The sequence below is a fragment of the Theropithecus gelada genome, chromosome 6, assembly GCF_003255815.1.
Source record: "Theropithecus gelada isolate Dixy chromosome 6, Tgel_1.0, whole genome shotgun sequence".
In the NCBI taxonomy this organism is placed as follows: domain Eukaryota; kingdom Metazoa; phylum Chordata; class Mammalia; order Primates; family Cercopithecidae; genus Theropithecus; species Theropithecus gelada.
In genome coordinates, this window is record NC_037673.1 from 160,408,768 (window position 1) to 160,426,778 (window position 18,011).

Sequence of the window (18,011 nt, forward strand, 5' to 3'; positions counted from 1 at the left end):
ATTCAAAAAAACACAGTTCTTGAATGCTACACAATTGTTTTGATAAAATCCTGCTTAAATATAAAGACATAAAAATATTTCCATAAAGAATATGAAATGGCACGGAAAATATATTTTATATTAGTCAAGGAGGCTGTCATAAGGTTATATTCATGGTATAACCCTGTGTTTGTAAAAATAAAATGTTGATTATGTCAAAAGGCATAGAAGAACAAAAGAAGTTTTCTCTGGGTGAGGAAATTGCACATTATTTTTACTTTTAACTTTGTGCATTTTAGTGTTTTCTGTAATAATTTTATAACAAATGTGTTACATTTTTGGGTGTTATTTGTTAATTGAGAAAAATAAGAAATGGTATAATGAAAAAGGTTTAATCCATGTGATTACATAATTCACCAAAAAATGTTCTATACACATTTTCTATATAATTTTAGACAAATTACTTTCTAATTGTCTTGCTTATTCTGTCCTTTTACTTCTAAACCAAACTTAATTGGAAGCTAGATATCAAATTTTCTAAAGCAATCTCAACAACGATGTAAAATTCAATCTGAAAATCAAATCAGTTCAACAAAATATTTTACTTTGTGCATATTATGCTGCACACACAAAGACCCCCAAATGAATAAGACATAACCTCTTTCCTTAAAGGCTCACAACTAAGAAGAAAAAAAAGGTGAACTTCCAAGAATACCAGAAAAATAAGAAAAGAGTCATCAGAAAAATATGGTTTTAGATGAGACACTTTAAGGAATTTCTAAATATTTGCCACAAAAGTCCTAAAATGAAAAATGCATAAGGAAACTCACAAGCATCAGGAGTGTAATATTATAAAATATTACATTATTAAAAAAATATTATGTTATAATGGCACCCCCAACTTCTTCCAGGATAATTATAAATAAATAAAATACATTCCATTCTGTTTGTTAGTTTAATGCTTTCCGCAGGTCTACTTCCTTTAATACCACACTCGTGGCTATTAATGGATTATTCTTATCCAGAGCTATATCAATTAGAGGAGCAAATTGGAAAAAAGCAGGATGTAAATCAACCTTTTTTTCAAACATAGAGGACAAGTAGATGAACTAATATACATCCTTTGAAGTCATGCCAGCTAAATAATTTCTGCCTCTGGGAAAAATATTTAAAAAAAACAAAACAGCGTAGCATGTCATTTTAATAATGTCTTCTGTTTTCTTTAGGTTTTGTTTTCAACAATATACTCTAATGAATTTGATTGGTACAAAATTATTAACAAAAATTTTAAGGATATAATGGTCATTTTCTGAATGTTTATCCAATGAAACAAATAATAATTATTCATAAGGTTAAATTTGAGTAATTCATCAAACTTATAATAACTTTACCACCTTCAGAACATATTATTCTTAGTGACTCCAAAATAAATGTTTAAGTGCAAACAGCTGGGAAGAGCAACCAGAATTGGAAGATATTATTTTCTTTAGAAAATTAACCAGAAAATTAACTAAAAAATTAATTAGAAAAATTTCCTTAGAAAAAATTTTAAGGGACAGAGAGAGTTCATCAGGAATTTGTCAGAAAACAAATGAGTGTTAATACTACTTGTTTTTCTCCCAACATTGTACTACTTTTTCCCTGTACTTATATAAAGCATGTTCTATTTCCTAGTTGTATCATTGGAAATTATCCAGTTGGATAAAGACCAGAATTAGTTCAATGTTGTATTCATCACCTAGAGCACTGTTAGCCTTCATTCAATGTTAAATATTAATAACAGTAAAAGCTTCCGTAAGCAAAGCCAGATGAAGTACAGGGGAATATGAGCAATCACTCACCCCAACACCAACAACTTTACCCGGATCAGAAAAGATGATCCACAACAGAAGGAGGTCGAATTGTTCATGCTGTTTAGACTCACTCCCTCTGGAGAGAGCTAGACTACATTATGACAGCTTTGTGGTTAATCAACGGTATGGTCTAAAAATCCTTCAGGAAATGAATTGAGACCATTTCTCAATCCTAGAGCTCTCAAAGTGCTATATTTTTATGGTTTTTGTTTGTTTTTTTGTTTTTAGAGAGAAAGGTGGATTGTAAGTTTATCTGCAAATGCTACCCTGGCATTTCAATTTTGCACCATTCTCTCCATCACTATAGGAAGAGCAAAGGTACAGAGATTAATGGTGATTACATAAAAACATTATGAACAAGTGAAAAAAAAAATCACATTCCACAAATAATTCTATTTCCAGCCTGGCTCTTATATCATGTGTTCTAGGGTTGCCTTCTAACAACATATGGGAAAGACATCAAGTGTTCTCAAACAACCTTGGCAAAACAGTAACTGTCAAATCTCTAACAGAAAATCAAGGGTTGTATTTGGCAACCATTAAATAAATGGGTAGGTTTTGGCAGGATCAACAGTTCTATGCTCTTCCTTTATAGCAAAATAAAACTAGAATCACTTATTTATATAGTCTTAATCCATGTAATAAAATGTAACTTTCCCTGTAATTGAATTGTCATTTTTTTCATTTGTTTTCCTTAATGTTGTCCTTGTTGTTTTCTATTGTTATCCTTCAAAATGATAAATGCAAAACAGAAGTCCTGCACTAATTATTTTGCTATAGTTGTTCACTCAGGTTAACTCACCATGTCGATATCTTGCATCTTAATGGCTAAATTCATTCCACTTCTTGCTTCCTAATTTGTTACAATTCCTATGGAAGTATAATGTGACAACAAAACTCAAGCTTTGAAATCCTATAGTGTGTTAATTAAATAATGCTACAGGGAGGTAAAAGATTATCGTAATTGATCAACTGGTTCAATTTTTGGTGATCAACAGACATCAAGGAGTTACAAGACTTCACAGATGACACCCTTGTACACAAGAAACCTGGCACCAACTGAATGTCCCAGGTATAAATGAGAAAAAGAAGTCTGACCTAGCAATTGATACTATTCACATACCAAATGTATGCAAGGTAGTTAAAATTAGTTGTTCCTACACACTGGGTATATCATACCATACTTACATTTGGACTATCTCAAATACTGAATATGCAACTATATCTTGTTTATGAAAATGATTGCCTTTAGGTTGCTGTCCCTACAGTATGGCAAACTGGCATTTATTTCTAGGTCCCATCCTTTGTGCAGCCTCACATGCTGTTACAGGATCTGGGCAGCTGCTGTGCAGAGACCAAACAGGCGGCATGGGGAGGAAAAGTGGTTTCTCCACCATCTGGTGATCAAAGACCCTTGGGGGGCTCATATTAGGTCACAAGCTTCTGTGCCACCATATGACAGGAACTTGGCCAAACTCTCTCTTTTTCCATTTCTCACAGGGCTCTTAAGGCACCATGTGGGGTAAGTGGTTATGTCCCTAAGTATGCATATTTGGCCTTTTCCAATCCATTTTCAACAGAGCAGCCAAAATCATCTTTATAAAACATGAATCAGATCAAGTTACACCCTGATTTCCTACTGCACTTAGGACAAAATCCAAATTCCTTTGGTTGCAAGACCCTGCCTAATCTGGCTCCTGTCCAAAATTAAATTTTTTATAGCACTTACTCAATTGTTTGTCATGCTCTAATGCCTCTGATTTCTTTTCTGTCTCTTGAATAAGCAAAGATTTTTTACCCACTTGTTAAGACTTTGCAATCCCTTTTACTTATGTCTGGAATTTGCTTCCTCAGTGTTTGACTTGACTACCACTTTCCATTTTCAGGTGTTGACTCAATTATCACCTCTTTATAAGGCCTTCTGTGGACACACTCCATGAAGCACCCTCCAACAGTTATTTTTATCATTCTTTGTGTGTCTTTTACATACTCACAATAATTTATAATTATTTTAACATGTAAAAATTTGGGGGGTGTTTCTGGTGTTCCCTGCTATTTCAGGTGCCCCCAGTTGAATGAAGCTTCTTGAGAGCAGCAACCATCCCTTTTTTTTTTTACAGCTGTATCCTCATGCAATGGACTGAATGTTTGTGTCTCCCCCAAATTCATATGTTTAAATCATTCACAATGTGATATTAGGAGGTGGGGACTTTGGAAATAACTAGGTCATGAAGATGGAGTCCTCAGGAATTGAATTAGTGGCCTCATAAATGGGACCCCAGAAAGCTCTCTATACCTTCTTTCCACCATGTGAGTACACACAGCAATGATAGCTGTCTATGAACCAGGAAGCAGGCCCTCCGCAATCTTCTGGAGCATTGATCTTGGTTGTCCAAGCCTCCAGACTGCGAGAAATAACTTCTTTTAGTTACCCAGTTTATGGTGCAATTGTTGTAGCAATCCTAATGGACTAAGACACCTTAATTCCTGGCACTGAATGAAAACTCACCAGATATTTGTTGTTGAATAAATACATGAACAAATAACTTACTGGCCGAACAATTTGCTGGAAATTAGGGACAAGTAGTCTTTGGATATTATTCATTCCAAATATAGTTTTAAATGTAATTTATTTCAAGTCCTACTTTCAACCAAGGGATTGTCTATCAAATTAAGTCTCTTTTTTCTTTTATATTTACCTTTCCTAGAATCATATATCCTAGTTAAAGAAGGAAAAATATTCATGTTAAGCACCTATGCATTAGTTGCTATGTCTATACTATTTAGCCATCTCAACCATCATGTATGGAGCCATTCTAGACATGAGGACACAAAATTCAAAAAGTGGTAATAATCAGGATGCTTCTATTAATAATTTAGTTACTACAAATGTATCACCATGAAGCTCAGATTCAAGCCTAAACCTATTCAATTCATTAAGCCAATTTTATACTATAAATTGGCTATTTTTATTGTCAAGGATACATGACATCAGGTAAAATCTGAAGAAAGACAAATCCACTTTAAAATTTGTTACTAAGTTGATTAAGAGCATGTCCTGACATCAATAAGTCTAGTGAAATGAACAGTGAGAAATAAAACCACTGGGCATATTATGATATTCTTCAGCATAAGCTTTTGGAGTTTTAAATTAGCTTGTTGTTATATCAGGCAAAGTGATCTGAAAATAAGTGCTTCCAGAAAAATGAGTTACATAAGCTTAGCTTACTAAACTATACTCCAATAACCATAAAGGATGAATTCACTGCTAAGGGAATATATCACAGTTTCAGGGAATGTGTTATTTATTGCAATCATCTCCTCAATTATGAAATTTATATTGTTTCTTTGTTTTATAGATTATAATAATGAACAATAACATTTGTCTATAATTTAATATATTTTGCTATTATATATGAGAATGAGAGAATTTCCCTGCAGGGAGATAAGTTGGACTAAAGTTCTCTATCAGTAAATGTTTGTTTTAGTGTGTCATGAAGGCTTGAATTTTCTAATAACTTTTTTTAAGTGGTCATTCTAAACAAATCACTGTTACAAATATGTTAAGGTAAAAAGCAAACCTATCGTAAAAAAGTTGGCTTCTTTCCTATATATCTTAAAACCTGATTCAGAGCACAAGGAAAAGAAGAAAGAGGCAGATTCCCATACAAATTGAAAGATCCAGACTGAGGTTAGACAGAGAGCACAATATTCTATCCTTTTCCGAATGATGGAATAGCATTCTCCATTTCTTATCAGTAGTGGTCACAGGGAACAAAGCAATTCTGGGCTGCAGGACCTTCAAAAATTAACTCCTTAAAAACCATGAGAACACTCGCAAATTTTTTCAAAACGAACTTTTCCAGAACTCCGGAAATTAATCAAAGGCTTCAAACAACCTGAAGAGCATTTACTCAAGAAAAAATAATGACTGAACGTGGTAAGAACCGTAAACTCTTGGCATTTTAACTAACTCTATTCACATAATTCTTGCCATAGCTCTGGTCGTTTTGAAAACTGGCAGCCTTGCAACCAAAGTAGCTGTTTAAAAAAAAAAAAAAAAAAAGTAGTCTAGAAGCCACTGGAGCTAACAGAATGGCTTTGGAGTCACCCCCCCAAAATCTGATCTCCAAGTATTAACAATCCTTTGGTCTTTCTGGAAGTAATTTCATTGAAAACCTCATTCAAAGGACTTGTCTTTATTTGACCTAACAGTGAGAAAATCCCAACTCCAGAGCATCACTAAAAAACAATTAGTAGCAATTGCTTAATATTGCAACTGCCTGAGGTTGTGATACAAGTTTGGATAAATACAAGGTCATCCAAAATACATAAAATAAAACTCTAAGAAGTAAGATGTTCATAAAGGACTTTGGAAATCTCCATTTTGGGGAGGGGGGCTGTGATATAGAACGCCAGACACATATGCACAGCTGAGTGTGTGCTCAGGCAAGACCTCTTAAGAACTTAATATTGCACCACTTACTGATCTTGAATTCTGCATAAACGGAAGACAAAGGCTAAGATAGAGTCGTAAACTACTGGAGCATTGAAAGTGTGATTCAATCTACATACACAGAGCTCCTCAGCAAATGATGGGAGACAGTTGGTTCAAGCATTTAAAGAATCTCTGTCTAATTACTAGCTGACCACAAATCTACCTGATCAGACTTCGGTGGCCACACATGAATACAAACATTACAAAACTACATAATAAAAGTCACAAAACAACTAAGCGGTAGCAGCAGCAACAACAAGCCCTTGGAGTTGAAACATGAATATTTAAAATGTCCAGTTTTTAACAAAATATCATCAAAGAAAGAGGAACATACAATCTAAATACAGGGAGGTCAACAGAAACTATCCCTGTGAAAGTCCAGATAGTGAATTTAATACACGAAAACTTTAAATAATCATTATAAATATATGCAAAGAACTAAAGAAAACCATATATAAGTAAATAAGGTATGGCAATGTTATTTCACCAAATGAAGAATATTAAAACGAAATAAAAAGGCTGGGCGCGGTGGCTCATGCCTGTAATCCTAGCACTTTGGGAGGCTGAGGTGGGCGGATCACCTGAGGTCAGGAGTTGAAGACCAGCCTGGCCAACATTGTGAAACCTCGTCTCTACTAAAAATATAAAAAAAATAGCCTGGCATGGTGGTAGGGACCTATAATCCCAGCTACTCAGGAGGCTGAGGGAGGAAAATCGCTTGAACCCAGGAGGCGGAAGTTGCAGTGAGCTGAGATCACGCCACTGCACTCCAGCCTGGGCGACAAGAGTGAAACTGCATCTCAAAAACAAACAAACAAACAAAAACATATACAATACTTTTAAAAATGAGAATTATATAATTGAAAAGTATAATAAATAAAATAAAACATTTACTAGAGAGTCTTAACACAAGACTTTAGCAACAGAAGAATCACCAAATCAAAGTTAGGTCAATTGAAATTATCCAATATGAGGAATGGGACTAGAAAATAATAAAGAAAAGTGAATAGATCCTCAGTGACTTATGGAACACTATCAGACATACCAACATATACATAACAGAAATTCCAGAAAGAGAGGAGAGCAAGGATCAGAAAAAATATTTGAGTAAATAATTCACTGAAGCTTCCCAAACTGAATAAAAAAGATTAATCTACATATCCAAAAACCTCACCAAACTTCAAGTAGGATAAATTCAAAGAGATCCACATTTAGGTACACCAAATCAAACTACTGAAAGTAAAAGACAAAGAGAGAATCTTGAAAACAAGATGAAAGTGACCCGTTACATTCAAGGGATTCTCAGGAAGATTAAGATTTAATTTATCATTTAATAAATGGAGACCAAAAGGCAGTGGGATGACATATTCAAAGTGCTGAAAGAAAAATAATGTTAAACAAGAATTCTATTTTCAGCAAAACTCTATTTACAGAATGAAGAAAGAATTAACATTCTACAAGATTAAAATAAAAAAAAAAAAATACTGGCCAGGCACAGTGGCTCATGCCTGTAATCCAAGCACTTTGGAAGGCTAAGGTGGGAGGATCACTTGAAGCCAGGAGTTCAAGACCAGCCTAAATAACATAATGAAACCTTGACTCTACAATAAAAATAAAAAATAAAAAAATTGGAGGTGTGATGACACATACTCTGGAGGCTGGGGTGGGACACTTGTTTGTGCCCAGGAGTTCAAGTCATGATAGTGCCACTGCACTCCAGCGTGGATGACAAAGTAAGACAATGTCTTTAAAAATAAATAAAAAACGCTGCCACTGGCAGGTCTGCTGTACAAGAAATACGAAAGAGAATCCTATAGGCTAAAATGAAATAACACTAGACAGTAACTTAAATCTATAAACATTTTAAAATGTAGGAAAGGCCATTGCATAGTAATAACGTCAAACCAGTATAAATGTATTTGTCTGTAACTTTTCTTATCTAGAATATAATAGCATAAAATTATATCAATAAAACTGTCAACATTGAAAATATATCAATATTAATTTGTATAATAATAGCATGAAGGAACAGCAGATATTTTAGAGCAGAGTTTTGTTTACTATTGGAATTTAGTTGATGTCAATCCAAACAAGACTTTTTATGTTAAGTCATTACCTTTAATTCCCAGAGCAAACACTAAGTAGAAGATAACTTTAAAAATACAGTATAATAAATTAAAAAATAATTAAAACAGTACACTAAAATATATTTCACACAAAAGAAGGCAATGTGGAGAAACAGATAAACAAAAAAGACATGGCATTTAGAAATCCACTAGAAAAAGGTAAATATAAGTTCTACCATATCAGTCATATCATTAAGCGCTATAGTTACATACTCCAATCAAAAGGCAGAGAGCATAAAAACATATAACAACAACAAAACATAATGAAATTACATGCTTTCCACAAAAGACACATTTTACAATGGAAGTCACAATTACATCGAAAGTCAAAAGATGGGGAACAATATTTTATGCAAATAATAATCAAAAGAGAACTGGAATGACTATACTAATATTAGACAAAATAGACTAAAGCAAATATTGCTACTAGAGACAAAAAATGACATTTTATAGTGATAAAAAATGCATTAAAAAGACTAACAATTATAAATTTATGTGCACCTAACAACAGAGATTCAAATTAAAGCAAAAATCTGACAGAATTAAAGGGAGAAATATTTCCATACAAAAGAAGAAAACTGGACTCCTGCCTTACACAGACACAAGAAAACATAGGAATAAACCTCCATGACCACAGAGGCCATGCTTCTCAGATATGACAATAAAAGTATAAGCAAAAAAGTAAAGAAAAATGATGGACTTTTTTTGTTTCAACATTAAGAAAGTTAAAAGATAACTTATGCAGTGGTATAAAATCCTGTATTTTATTGGGGACCTATATTCAGAATATGTAAAGAATACTTCCAATTAAAAGACAACCCCATTTTTAAAAAGGTGAATGATTTGAATAGACATTTTCCCAGAGAAAATATGCAAATAGCCATTAAATAAATGAAAATATGCTAATTACTAGCCATCAAGGAAATGCAAGTCAAAACCTCAATGAGATACTGCTTTATACCCACCAGGATAACTATAATAAGAAAGATAAAAGGCATTGGCAACTTTATGGAGAAACTGGAACCCTCATACATTGCTGGTTCGACTGTGAAGTGGTGCATCCACTTTGGATAACAGTGTGGCAGTTCCTCAAAGGTTTAAGCATAGAGTTATATAATCCAGGAATTCCATTCTTCAGTATATGACAATGAGAAATGAAAACGTATGTCCACACAAAAAAACTTATACATAAATGAAATGTTACAGCAGTATTATTCATTATATCCAAAATGTAAAAATAATCTAAATGTCCATCAAGTGATGAATAGATCAACAAAATATAGTATATCCATAGAGTAGAATACTGTTCATGAATGAAAGGAATACAATAATGACACATGTAAAATGAATGAACCTTGAAGGCATTGTATTAAGTGAAAGAAGTCAGTCACAAAACATCATAGATAGCATGAAATATCCATAATAGGCAAATGCATAGAGACAGAAAGTAAATTAGTGATGGCCGGGGACCAGGGGGAAGGAGGGAATGGGAAGTGCCAACTCATGAATGGGTTTGTGAGGTGTGTTTTTTAGACAAGAGGAATATATTCTAAAGTTAGATAGTGATGATGGTTGCAAAACTCTATGATACTACTAAAAAACACTGATTTGTACACTTAAAGATGCATTTTCTGGTAAGTAAATCATGTATCAATAAAGCTATTTTATTTTGTTTTGTTTTTGAGACGGAGTCTCGCTCTGTCTCCCAGGCTGGAGTGCAGTGGCGCAATCTCGGCTCATTACAAGCTCCGCCTCCCGAGTTCACGCCATTCTCCTGCCTTATCCTCCCTAGTAGCTGGGACTACAGGCGCCGCCACCACGCCTGGCTAATTTTATTATTTTTATTTTTTAGTAGAGACGGGGTTTCACTGTGTTAGCCAAGATGGTCTCAAACTCCTGACCGTGTGATCCACCTGCCTCGGCCTCCCAAACTGCTGGGATTACAGGCGTGAGCCATTGTGCCTGGCCTCCATATAGCTATTTTTTAAGTAGTTGTGAAGAATGAGCAGGACATGTCCTTTTCATCTAGTGTCAGGCATTGGGAGAAGATATTTCAACTGACATTGGGTACATAAAGAAAGCACTTTGCTATAATACCATCCTGAGGTGCAGTGCCTTCAAGACTATACAGAGCAGTAGCAAGGTAATCCCCACTAAAAATCCCCAAATCAAGGCTATGATCAAGGAGTGATGAGGAATGTGTTCAAAACTCAAAAAATGTTCACCACAATTATTAGCAACTTCTCCAAAAAAATAACCTATAACTCAATTGATAAAGATTTTTCAAATGTATATATGTCCATGCCTACCTATGATATTTCTAACCCCTAATTAAGTGCTGTTTTGCATGATTAGCCCAGAGCAGAAAAAAATCTTTTTATTGAAAGAGTAGAAGAGCTTAAAACTGTGGGAGAAAAATAAGCGTTAATCAAGAAGATCTTTGAAAATATTTACAATATAGAGAAAAGAAAACTATAGAATTGTATCTTCTATTGGAAGACATAATGTGAATGGAATTTTTGGCATTCTTTTATCTTCAGGAATGGTAAGTGGGGGTTCAATAAATACAGCAAAACTTTTATCAAATAGTGTTGTTTTAAGTAAAGGCCAAACAGTGCATGTATCACCCCAGGTTCTCTTGGTATCTGGGCTCCACCTTTAAGTCATACTATTAATTGATAATAAAACAGCAAATAAGCACTTGCGATAAAATTCTTAGTAACTCCTGCCCTTTTAGCTAGCTCTACTTTGGAGAGAGATTTGTGGAAGAGTTTGGTTTGGGAGGGAATTGTACCACTTAAGGTTCAATAAAATAAGTTTACAAAGAACAGAATTTTAATAATGCACATGTAATAATAAGTAGATTTGAGAACAAAAAGTGTTTTTGTCATAGAAAAATTTCTCTTGGTGATTTGGTCAAAGTCAGCACTGAAAACAAGCAATTTAGTTGTATACGTGCATTGCTGTACTGACTCAACCCACTGCAATGACTCAAAAGCCTAATGCACATGCATAATGGCAAAAACTTACTTCCTTGACAACCTGTGTTAGTTTGGTATGGGAACATCCCAAGCAGGCTGTGTGGAGTAGCCTATTTGTGGGATGGCTCCCCCTATTCCAAGGTACTACCAAGCATAAAAGGGCGGACTCAAGAGTAGAACAGAGAACACACCTGAATCATAGATAAAATTTGTGAGTCTCCTTGAGATGACTTCCCTAGAATACTACAGATATTATGTCTATTTAGTTGTAGGATCTGTGACTTTATTGTCTCTTTTCTACCCATAATGCACCCACCTAGATATTTACTGAGTAGAGATGATAACCATGTTTATTTTATTCACCTCATTAATCTACAGCTAGAACTTAGCATGTTAGCTAATACATAGTTTCAAAATAAATTTGTATACAATTCATTAATAACAAAAAGAGAAAATTTAAAATATGACTCAAATGTATTTTTCCTTCACTTCTCTTTTCTATTGCATGTGTTTCTGTTGCCTTCAAAACTAGAATTTTATCATTTATGGATGTTTCAAAAAAGGGGTTTTTTTGGCTAAAACCAATCAAACATCAAACACGGATGTTTTAATTCAATGTCACATCCAACTTCTGCTCCCAAACCCCCCAAAAATTGCTGATCTACTGACCCCAGATTTCCACCCTTGAACAACTGTTCCCCTCCTTGCTGGAAGATGTCATCTTTGTCCACAGTTCTAATGATCACTTTCAATCAATAGATTCCCAAATGTTACCTATCTTTAGCCCATATTCTGAGTAGCAGATCTGTATATCCATCCACTTTATCTTCCCTGGATGCCTACAATCTTCTCAAATACACATTTAAACTCACCTTCTTTCCTATAAACTAGTTCTCTTGTTCTATTCACAACATCTGTGCAGAGAAATACTTTTTTTTGCCCAACCACCTAATCCAGAAACCTGAAATTCATACTAGGTACCTTCATTTTCTAGACTCGCTCCATGCTTACAGTTAATCACACCATCTTGTCTATTTCATCCATCCCTTCTTATTGTCGTCACATCTTAGTTCAAAAGATCATCATTTTTACTTGGATTGTAACAGCATCTTTGACTCACAGCTTGTCCTTTCAATTCACCTCCTGCTGTGTTGCCAGAATCACTTTGCTAAAAAATGTAAAATGGATTATGCCACTCCCTTGCTTAAATATGTCAACAGTTCAAGACTCTTTGGTATGGCATAAAATGTTCTTTATGATCTTGCCCTCACCAACATATCCAGCATCTTCTCCTGCTATACTTCAACATATTCCCCATTACCAAGTTCCTCTTTTGAACATACTTTAACCTCTGCCTCAAATACCAACATCTCACCTCCCAAACCTACCCCCTGGCATTTCCATAAATCACAGTAACTTAACACAAGTGTTACATATTCAACTTGACCAGTCGGTGTTTCTAGTCATCATATCCTCTCAGGTGCCCAGGCAGATGGAACTATATTCAAATCTGTGTTCCTAGAGTCTCATCAATAGTGTGAGTATATAATGAATCACTCACTGGTTCCTAAACTCATTGTCTGGAAGTTGTACACACACATCAACCTCGTTTACAGTTCACTGACCAGAGCAGGTCCATGGCCACACGTAACCTCAAAGCAGGAACAGAATCCTTTTGTGTGTCTGAATGGCACAGAGCTGGCTTTTTATTTCTTTCCTTTTTTGTTGTTGTTTTTGTTTTTATTTCTTGTTTATTTATTTATTTTTTGAGACGAAGTATCACTGTGTTATGTAGGCTGGAGCGCAGTGGTGCGATCTTGGCTCACCACAACCTCCACCTCCCAGGTTCAAGTAATTCTCCTGCCTCAGCCTTCCAAGTAGCTGGGATTACAGAAGCACACCATGCCCAGTTAATTTTGTATTTTTAGTAGAGACGGGATTTCGCCCTGTTTGGTCTCTATCTCCTGACCACAAATGATCCACCCACCTTGGCCTCCCAAAGTGCTGGGATTATAGGCATGAGCCACTGCACTGGTCCTCCTTTTTATTGTTTTTAAAACAGTGCTACTAACATTTAACTTGCACACTACAGTCATCCTTTAAGATTCAGTTCAGGCATCACCTCAATGGGACATCTTTTTTATCTATGTGGTTTCAATCTGTACATCTGTCTGAGAGCACGTATCAAGCAATTAAAATTGTGCACCTTTTTTTCCTCAGATATTCTCAATTGGCTAGACTCTGAGGATTGAGGCTATATATTGTTTACAAATTCCCAGTCCCTATGTTGAGTAAGGTCTGCCTTAGAGCAGTTATATAAATATTTGTTGAGTAAATCAATGAGTGAATGAGTGAATAAATTTTAATAGAGAAAAACTGTCCCAACAAGACTCTCTTTCAGAAAGTTCCTCTATTTAATCAAAAGGTAAGCTGACCCAATTTAAATCTAATGCAAACTTTAACATATTACATCTTATATCTGAAAAAAATTAAAGCTTTACATATTCTTGCAAATCCTCTGAGATATGATTTCTTCTGAAGCCTGTGGATCTCATTCCACTCGACAATGGGAACACAAAGGAAAGCTGATTCTGTGAACCCTAAGCCTTGTAGAAGATTGTGAAATCAATTATACTACAAATAAACATTAAAAACTTTCATCTAGAAGTTTTGTTTCTGGAAAAATGGGTCAGGTCCTAAGAAATTATTTTTATTTACATCACTGAATTGCAATGATTACATATACATATACTAATTACACTGAATTACAGTGATCACACATGCATATACTGATGGTATATGGTAGAATAAATAAATAAACCCATTACTTTTTAACTTTTTTTGTGGGTACATAGTAGGTTTATATATTTATGGGATTATATGGGATATTGTGATACAGGCATACAATGTGTAAAATTCACATCAGGGTAAATGGGCTATCAACTCAAGCATTTATCTTTTGCATTACAAACCCTCCAATTATACACTTTTATTATTTTAAAATGTGTAATTAAATTATTATTGACTATAATCACCCTGCTGTGCTATCAAGTACTAGATCTTATTCATGCTTTCTATTTTTTTTTTTTTTTTACTCATTAACCATCCCCACTTTCCCTTCACACCCCTACTACCCTTCTCAGCCTCTAATATCCATCATTCTACTCTCTGTCTCCATGAGTTCAATTGTTTTCATTTTAACTCTCACAGATAAGTGAGAACACATAAAGTTTGTCCATCCATGTCTGGTTTATTTCACTTAACAAAACATGAACATGCACACAATTACTGATTCATAATTTGGGAATAATTTTTTTCTCTGAGATTGTACTTCCACACATACTGTATATTATACTGGATTTTCATTTTTAAAATAAAACAGAGCATTCTACTTGTTGAAAGGAAACATTGAAGAAACAAGTACCAGGTGAGCACAACCTAACTAGCTATTGACCTGCAGGAAGGAAGCTTTGAGAATCATGAATCTCTCTACTCAAGGACCTCTTGAGCCCAGGAGATGGCTTGTATTATACTTAGCATCAATACCCTGGATGACCTGCCATGTACTGTCTTCCTAACGAATTTCACTATAGATTAGATGCTTTAACAATGCATGACTTTCAGAATGAAATGAGTTTTTAAAAGTCTGTGTCAAGTTCTGATTCTCCGGAATTAACAGGTCATCTAAAACATATTCATATAATTTTTCAAGAACTATAAAGCGGCAGTAGCTAATTTTTGATAATTTTTGAGTGGTTACTCTGTATTAGGCTCTGTATAATTGATCTCATTAAATCCTCATTTGGATACTACTTTTATCCTCACTTTACAGATGAGGAGACCATGACTTGGAGGGTGTAAATCAACTGTGTAAGAGCTTATAGTGCTGGAACCTTTTAGTACTACACCATTCTGCCAGTCCCAAAAATATTTCCAGAGGACTTGGATGATATCTCAAAATTGAAGAAGGGTTTTAATTTTCACATCATTTAAATCTCTGCTGCTTTGAACATTAAGTTTGAGGATAATACCCTGGCAAGGGTTCTTGGGTTTTTTGGACAAATCCAGCCCTGACTTACTGTGTTTGATTAGCATAGTATTTAAGGAAACTATTTTTAATGCTTTGATGTTCAGGAGGCATTCTCCAGCACCATGCAACCATTCCTTATGGTCATATACCCTTGTAAATCAAACATTATTATTGTAATAGCCTCTGAAGACATTTGACTTTATTATGTCTCCCAACAAACACAACAGCATTTCTACCCACAAGATCTCCTTGGTTCCCCTCATTATACTTATGTTAGCCTTTCAAATAGTCTTAATTTCATTGTCAGGGCCCAAAATCGTTTCATCTTTTTAATTCTTTAATAGAAATCTCCTTTACCTCAAACTATGCTAATAGAGTCATAACATGTATTCATTTAGTATGACTTTTTCTGCAAGTTATATTGTAATTTTAATGGAAACTTTGTGTTCAAAGACCCAGAAGAATCCAATCTCACAGGGTAGAATTTCAGACTGTCAGGTTAAAGTAAGGTATTTTTCAAGGTATGGGGCTTTCAGAGAGCTTCTGAAATCCTATCTTTCTGGTATCAATATCTTTTTTTTTAAAAAAAAAAAAAAGCCTAGAAATGCCCACAATCCTACTGCTGACCATTGTCTGTTGGGTTAATTTATTCTATTAATTGAATCATTGATACTTTCTTCAGCTAAATTGGAAACAAGAAATGTACTTGATGATTTTTCTTCTTATATTTATAATACTGAAAGGATTCCTGCTTTATTTTTATCTCTTTTAAGTTCTTTGTCTATTTCTCAGAAAAGATACTGATTTAAGCAATATATTTGATAAACAGATTTATCTACGTAGTAATTAATGTGCTGTAATTTACTTATATGTAATTAAACTTGTTATCAGGGTTCTAAAATTTTCCTGAACACTTTTATTTTATAGGTCAAAATTCTATAAAATAATGTCAGAGAAATTATAGATAATGTTTAACAATGCATGTTTTATTTTTTGTTTTATGTAAAGCACTAGTGACAGAGAAATTTTTTCTAATTACTTTAATGGATTTCTTTGGAGTATTTTTATAATCTACAAAATATGTATCTTCCATGCCAGAGAATAACCATATCATAATGAAAACATTAGCCTTTCTGTCAGTTTCCAACTTTTTAATCTTTTAGAATTTAGATCAAATTCTCTGCTTGAATCGACAGTCCCTACCTAATCCCTCCAAATTCTGGAAGCTTTGCACATTTTCATCTTAGCATTTAATGGAATATAACTACATACAGTATGGATATACATTCCAGATACCTATAACTTAAAAAAAACCTATTTTTAAGGATGTGCATTCATAGCTAATACTCTACCCTTATTACTTCAGAAATTTACTAAAATATAATAAAATGTTTAGCATACATTTCTTTCTAGCTTCTCTAAATTACCTAAGATGCCCACTTTGGGAGGTATTTGCATATGAAATATTTACGTTCCTTGAAATCAGTTATTTAGTTGAGGAAAAAAATTGTAATAAAATAAAGTGTTTAAGAGCTGAATAAATGTTTCCTACCCTCTTGGGTCAACCTATTGCAAAGAGTGACTTTTAAAAGTTCACCCAACACTATTAATAGAAGTAAGCCAGTCTAAAGTTATCTACAGATTATTAATGCAAAGTTTCAAGCCAAAAAAGGCTTGATTCATCAGGAAAGCCTAAGACTGATTCATCAAGAAAGGCTGAGATTATTAGTATGAAAAGGCTTTACTCACCAAAAAGATCAGTCATTATGATGCAATATTAGTATTGATTGGACTTAGAATATGCTGGATTTTACTGTTAGAAAAGGGTGCTGAGTAATGTAATCAGTGCCCCATAAAATCAGTATCTTTTCCACTTCTCAATTGCATTTGTTTACATACAAAACAGGGGTATTCAACTTTATAGATATGACGTAGGTAATTTAATAATGTGTGAATGAGATTTTAGCTCTGTAGTAGAAACGAGGATCTCTTTCAGTCTAGTGCTTGATTTGGGTTTTTGTGCTTTAATAAAACAACATACAAGTCCTCACAATGCTATTTTCTAAATTCCTATTAGATTTTTCAAAAGCTTAGAGAAAATGTTGTAAAATGTTTAGATAAGGTAGCTAACATAAATATTTTTTGTTGATTTATATTCTGAAGGTATTTCTCTCTTACAGATACTATTTAAATGTTTCCTGATTCTTCATAGACAAAGTGCCCTGATATTTGAACTGACAGACTGTGAAAATAGAAAAAAAAGACACACACACACACACACACACACACACACACACATTTGAACTTTAAAAGAAGCTGTTTTTATACTACTACTGGAAGGTATTTCTTGAGTATTTCTTTAATATTCTCCAACCTTGCAGATAGGAAATACATATAATATATGACTATAATATAGTATAATAACTTAATAATATTACATTAATAATATTACATATTTAATACAATATATTACAATATTATTGCATATTATATGTTAATAATATTACATATGTATATCTTAGTAGAAATTCCCATGCCTGAAAG